This window comes from Suncus etruscus, chromosome 5, assembly GCF_024139225.1.
Source record: "Suncus etruscus isolate mSunEtr1 chromosome 5, mSunEtr1.pri.cur, whole genome shotgun sequence".
Classification (NCBI taxonomy): Eukaryota; Metazoa; Chordata; class Mammalia; order Eulipotyphla; family Soricidae; genus Suncus; species Suncus etruscus.
The window spans coordinates 97,733,447-97,740,004 of record NC_064852.1 but is presented as its reverse complement, the minus strand read 5'-3'; positions in this window follow the sequence as shown (position 1 = coordinate 97,740,004).

Here is a 6,558-nt window from a genome sequence, read left to right as displayed (position 1 = left end):
CGGAGAAGTCCAGAATCGCTCAGGCTGTAACTCAAGGCCTTCTCCCTCACCTTCTCCCGTAGGTCTGAGCCTTTACGCCTTTGCCATAGAAGAGCTGAACAGATGCTAAACTAAGGGTCTCCAAACAGAGCTGCCCCGACCGCGCCAACTTTTCTATTTCAAATGTAGCGCCACTTCCGCCTCCGGGCGCCAGGGAGCCTGATGATTGGCTGGTGATGGTCTCTCTGTGTAGGAATTAGTTAATTTAGTCTTGAGATTCTCGCGGAACAGACGAATAGCATTCTGGGATTTGTAGTTCTCACTCCTGACAGCAGGACTACAACGTACTCCAGCTCCAATTTTAAGTAACAATAAAAATAACATTGTTTTATCTCTATTTCATCATTTGACAAGTTCATATAGAAATGCTGCTTGTAACATTACTGTTCACTGTTTTTTATATAAGCACGCCCTAATTTTTTTGGTTTTGTTTTGTTTTTGTTTGGGAGGTCACACCTGGCAGCGCTCAGGGATTACTCCTGGCTCTGTGTTTAGAAACTAATCCTTTTGCAAACTCGAGAGACCATATCGAATGCTGGAGGTCGAACCAGGATGGGTCGCGTGCAAGGCAAACTCTCTATCAGCTGTGCTATCGCTCAGGTCCCACTTCCTAAATTTTCAACTTTTTTTTTTTTTTAAACCATATCCAGGGGTCGGATAGATAGCATGAAGGCATGAAGGTAGGGCGTTTGCCTTGCATGCAGGAGGACTGTGGTTCGAATCCCGGCATCCCAGATGGTCCCCCGAGCCTGCCAGGAGCAATTTCTAAGCGTAGAGCCAGGAGTAACCCCTGAGCGCTGCCAGGTGTGACCCCAAAACAAACAAAACAAACAAACAAAAAACAAAAAACCATATCCAACCATACTCAGGGCTTCTCCTTAGCTTTGCTCTCAGGTATCATACCTGGCAGTATGGGATGAGGAGTCCACATGGGGTGCAGGATATCGAACTTAGATGTATTCTTGCAAGGCAAGCGCCCTACCCTCTGTACTGTCTCTTCCAGCACCAGATTTTCTACTTTGGGAGGATTTGAGTTTTGTTTGTTGTTGTTGATTTTTCTAATCACCATAAGTTTAAAAGTTGTTGATAGCTGGGTTTATCATACGATGTTCCAACACCCATCCCTTCACCACTGTTACTACCACAAATTTCCCCTCAACCCCCAGTCCTTCTCTCCCCGCTCATTTTTCTCTCTCCGCCTTACAGACACCAAAGTTTGAACATCGTTACTGAAAAGATATTATGCGTAGCGTTTTACTTCCATTCAGATTCCAGTACTGACCCTGCCCATCATTTCTATTTTCTTTGAGTATTATTTCCATACTATGGAGGTTTATTTTGTTTTATTTTTGTGTTGAGATCATACCTGGACATGTTTAAGAGTTATTTCTGGCTCTACATTCAGAAATCACTCCTGGCAGTCTCAGGGAGCATATGGAATGCTGGGGATCAAATCAGAGTTTGATGCAAAGCAAGCACTCTACCTGTTGTACTAACATTCCAGTTCCACTATGAATTTTATTTTTAATATCTTGCAGGTGAATGTGATCATTCTATGCCTGTCCCCCCTCTTTCTTACTTATTTCACTCAGCATTATATTTTCCATGTGTATTCATATATAAGCAAATTTCATGGATAAATTTCATGTTTCCTAACAGGTGCACAGTATTCTATTGTATACATGTACAATAGTTTCTTTATCCACTCATCTGTTTTCAAGCACTGGTTGTTTCCAAATTCTAACTAGTGTGAATAGTGCTGCATTGAACATTGGAGTACAATTGCCTTTTATACATTGTGGTTTTGGACCCTCACTGTGTATTCCCATGAGAAGTACTGCTTGATTGTAAGGAAGCTCAAGTTCTAGTTTTTCTGAGGAAAGTTCATATTGTTTTCCAAACAGACTGAACCAGTCAACATTCCCACCAGCAGTGAATGAGTGCCCCTTTCTCCTCACATACATGCCAGCACTGATTGTTCTTGTTCTTTGTGACATGCGCTAGTCTCTAGTATAAGATGATATCTCAATGTCGTTCTGATTTGCATCCCCCTAATAATGATGTGGAACTTTTTTCCCCATGTGCCTTTTAATCATCTGTATTTCTTCTTTGAGGAAATTTTTATTTATTTCTTCTGCCCATTTTTGATGGGGTTGGATTTCTTTCTTGCTGGACTCTACCACTGCCGTACATATCTTAGATAGTAACCCCTTATCAGATGAACATTGGGTGAATAATTTCTCCCAATTCACAGGCAGTCTTTGTATCTTGACCCAGGAGTGCAGATTCCCATGAAGATTTGTTTTTCTTCTCTGAACCATACTCCCATGGTGATGTCCAAAATATACACACAGCTTCATGTTTAAGGGCTTCCAGAAATCAACTGGGTCTTCTGCGTGCAAAGCGTGTGCTACAAATGACTGAGCTATCTCTTTGATTCTAATTTTTGTCTTTGATATGTGAAAAACATAAAAATCATCTAATGATCTGGATAATTACTGCAGGTATTAAGAGGGTTGTATTACACATGGCCAATTCATGTTTAATTGCCAGCATCCCATATAGTCCCCTAAATCTTGAGAGGAGTGAGCACAGAGCTAGAAGTAATCTCTGAGTACCCTTAGTGCTGTCATAAAACATCAGAAGAAAACACCATATCTAGTGTTGACAGTCTCAGAAGAAACTCAGTGTCACTAAGCTTATCCCTTGCCAAGAGCCTTGGTACTTGTCTGCTCTGATAGATTGAGTTGCATCTAAAATTCAAAAGGGCAGATAAAAGTCAAAAGTAATTCAAATCTTCCAACCTAGATTTTTGAAGGAAAGATTTTGAATGAAGGACAGAAAATTACCTAATGGTTGATATGGTGTGTCAGAGAAGAGATGTTATAGAGAAACAGGATTTTGATGAATTATGATTTTAATACACTAAATTCGAAAGTATATTATTGGAAAAGCCAATTGATTTTTTGTTTTGTTTTGTTTGGGGGAGGCACACCCGTTTGATGCTCAGGGGTTACTCCTGGCTAAGCGCTCAGAAATTGCCCCTGGCTTGGGGGGACCATCTGGGACGCCAGGGAATCAAACCGCGGTCCTTTCCTTGGCTAGCGCTTGCAAGGCCTTACCTCTAGCACCACCTCTCCGGCCCCATGGAAAAGCCAATTGTCAATGTACTCCTGGCAGTTTACTTCTCTTCTTAAGTAACACTGATGCTATCTGCTCCATCTTTGAAGACTGCAGGAGGCTAAAACAATTTCCATAATTTACAAGTTTGTCCTTGAGCAAGTTCATGTTCTTTTGAACCTACTATTTTACTACTACTACTACTACTACTACCACCACCACTACTACCACTACTATTACTTTACTACTACTACCATTACTATTTCTATCACTGCTACTACTATCTTCTTCCTATGCTCATTGCAAAGACCAAAAAAGTAATACATATAAATAATATAATATAATAAATATAATAAATATAATATAATAAATATAATATAATAAATATAATATAATAATATAATATAATATAATATAATATAATATAATATAATATAATATAATATAATATAATATAATAAATATAATATAATATAATATAATAAATATAATATAATTAATATAATAAATGCCTTGGTACAATTTTGTATAACATAAGTACTCAGTATGATTTCTTTTTTGTTTTGTTTTGTTTTGTTTTATTTGTTGTTGGTGTGGGTTTTTTTTTTTTTTTTTTTTTTGCCACACCTGGCTCTGCACTCAGAAGTTGATCCTGGCAGGATGGGGGACCATATAGGATGCCAGGTATTGAATCTGGGTTGGCCCTGTGCAAGGCAAATGCTGTATCTACTATGCAATAGATTCACCTCCTCAACATGATTTCTTATTTAGTGATTTATACCATAGTTTCTTTAAATTTTTTATTGAAATCATTGTGATTTACAAAGTTCTTCATAGTTGGATTTCAGACATATAATGTTTCAGGACCAAACCCACCACCAGTGTCAACCTCCCTCCACCAATATTTCCCAAGTGCATCCCATACCTCCTCTCTGCCCCCCCAGGCTGCCAGTATAACAGGCTCATTTTAAGTTTAGATTATTAAAGTTTGAGTCTTTTGATTCCATTGTCATTGCCTTTGGCTTGGATATTTAGTTCTGTGCTTTCTTAACATCACGAATGCAACTGATGTTGGCTCCTCTTCTCCACACCAGGCAGCAATTCTACCATTCCTTTTTCACATCTTCACCAACCCAAATTGTTTTCCATATTTTTGATATGTGCCATCCTCACTGGTATAAGATGATATTTCATTGTTGTATTGATTTAAATTTCCCTAATGATAACTGATGATACATATTTTCTCATGTGGCTGTTGGCTATTTGTTGGTCTTTTTCACAGAAGTCTCTATTCCATTTTTTTTCCAATTTTATAATACATATCCTATTCTATGCAGTATCTAGCCATAATAAAATGCCCATAAATAAGACTTTTGATAGGATAAATCTAACTTGGCAAAGAAACCGAGAAACTGTTTCAAGTGTATACTCATATTAGCAGTGAATAATATGACTCCATTACAATACAATCAGGCTACTAGAATTCCTTTTTATTCTTTTTTCTTTTATGTTTATTTTTTATCATTTTCTGTTACTAGAATTCTTATATTAAACAAAAATCTGGCTGCTGTGCCTGGATAAGTATAGAATACACCTTTTCCACCCAATATAAGTAAATTAATTCATCAGTGAGATGGTATTAGTTATCATTATCCACCATTATCATTATGATATTTTACACTACAGTTCTAACATAATTAACAGTAGTATTTAAACAATAATGAGAAAACAAATTTTATCATTTCTTTAGGTAATTAATAGTTGAAGATAATACATTATTTCCTCAGTTTTGAATAATGCTTGAATATTGGATTAATGCATTCATCATCAACGTAAAATATATCAGTAAAATTAAATCCATCAAAAACTTGTTTCCCAGCAAGATTTAGAGATATTTGCATTCAAAACAGACTATAGCTACAGCTTTTCTACTAAAGTCAACATCTTGCTGCTGACTCATTTTCTCTGCTCTCTCTCTCTTTTTATATACTTTATTTAAACACTGTGATAGTGCACTATATTTTTGTTGTGTTGACTCCAATTTTGAGTGACAAATTAATCCACACAATCCTCAGAATAGATTCAGAGAATTTACAGAAAATTACTTCTTCTCTATTCTTCAGTATCTAAGCATCTTTTGGGGGACCTGCTAAAAATATGCTGTTATGCATAATTTTAAATTAAAAGGGTAAAAAACCCTATCAAAATAATCTATGTTCCTTAAGGATCAGAATGAGCATGAACTATTGAATTCTAATTTGCCAGAGAACAGATAAGGTATAAGGACGTTAGTCAGGAATTTCAACTATATTAATTCACTGTTCAAATCCTTCTTGTCAATTTGAGGAGTAAAGCAACATAGAAAAAAAAACTGGCAGTTATGTGACATAAATAATAGAAAATAAATGTGACTAGTACTATGAGATATTCAAGTGTTTGTAAATAAAAAGAACCACATTGATTATAGGTCAAACTGGCTCTACTACATTTTTTATTCCATTTACATTAAGAATCTAAACATCAAAAATGAACTAAATGTATAAATAACATGCTCACGTATGTTAATATTGGGCATTATAGTCTCAAGAGACAAATTATGATCAATAAAATCAGGATAAATTATTACCATTATTAACATTTAACTTCTCATATTTCAGGTTCTGGTCTAGGAACTTAGACTAGAATAAACATAGAATATAGTACTTTGCTGTAATGTCTTCCTTTATTTCAAAAATATTTTTCAGGAATTTTTGATTTCAATTAGTGAAAATTATACTACCAGTTCATGTCTGGTAGTATGTACCTTAAAGTAAATGCTTATGAATTGGGTATTTTAACCATGCAATTAAAATGTCTAATGATAATTTGTATGCTCTGGCTGGTAAATGTCATTCTAAATTAAATTCAAAGAAGGTTGCTGACCTAGTCTTCATTACTCTTTCTTTGGATCATATACTAGGGAAGTGATTGCCTTACTTGATGTAGTTTTTAGGACACCCTCAAAAATACCTATTATCTAACTGGGTGTTGGATGGAGATAAAGTGACATATGTGGTATCTCTTCATTACCAATAGTGTAAGCCAGTATCTAAAAATGAAAAAAAAAAGGAGAGAGAGAGAGAGAGAGAGAGAGAAAGAGAAAGAGAAAGAGAGAGAGAAACAAAATGCCTGTCTCAGAGGCAAACAAGGGGGAGGGTGAGAGGGAAATGGAGGACATTGGTGGTTGGAAATATTCATAGGTAAAGGGTAGGTAGCCCTACCTCTATGCTATCTCTCTGGCCCAAGAACAAATGATTAAAAAAAAACTTGTTGTAATCAAATAGCTCCTGAGCAGAGATATTCAGTTCTCTAGATTTCTGCATTGCATAGGTCAGGGAGCATTAAATGACTCGAGAAAAT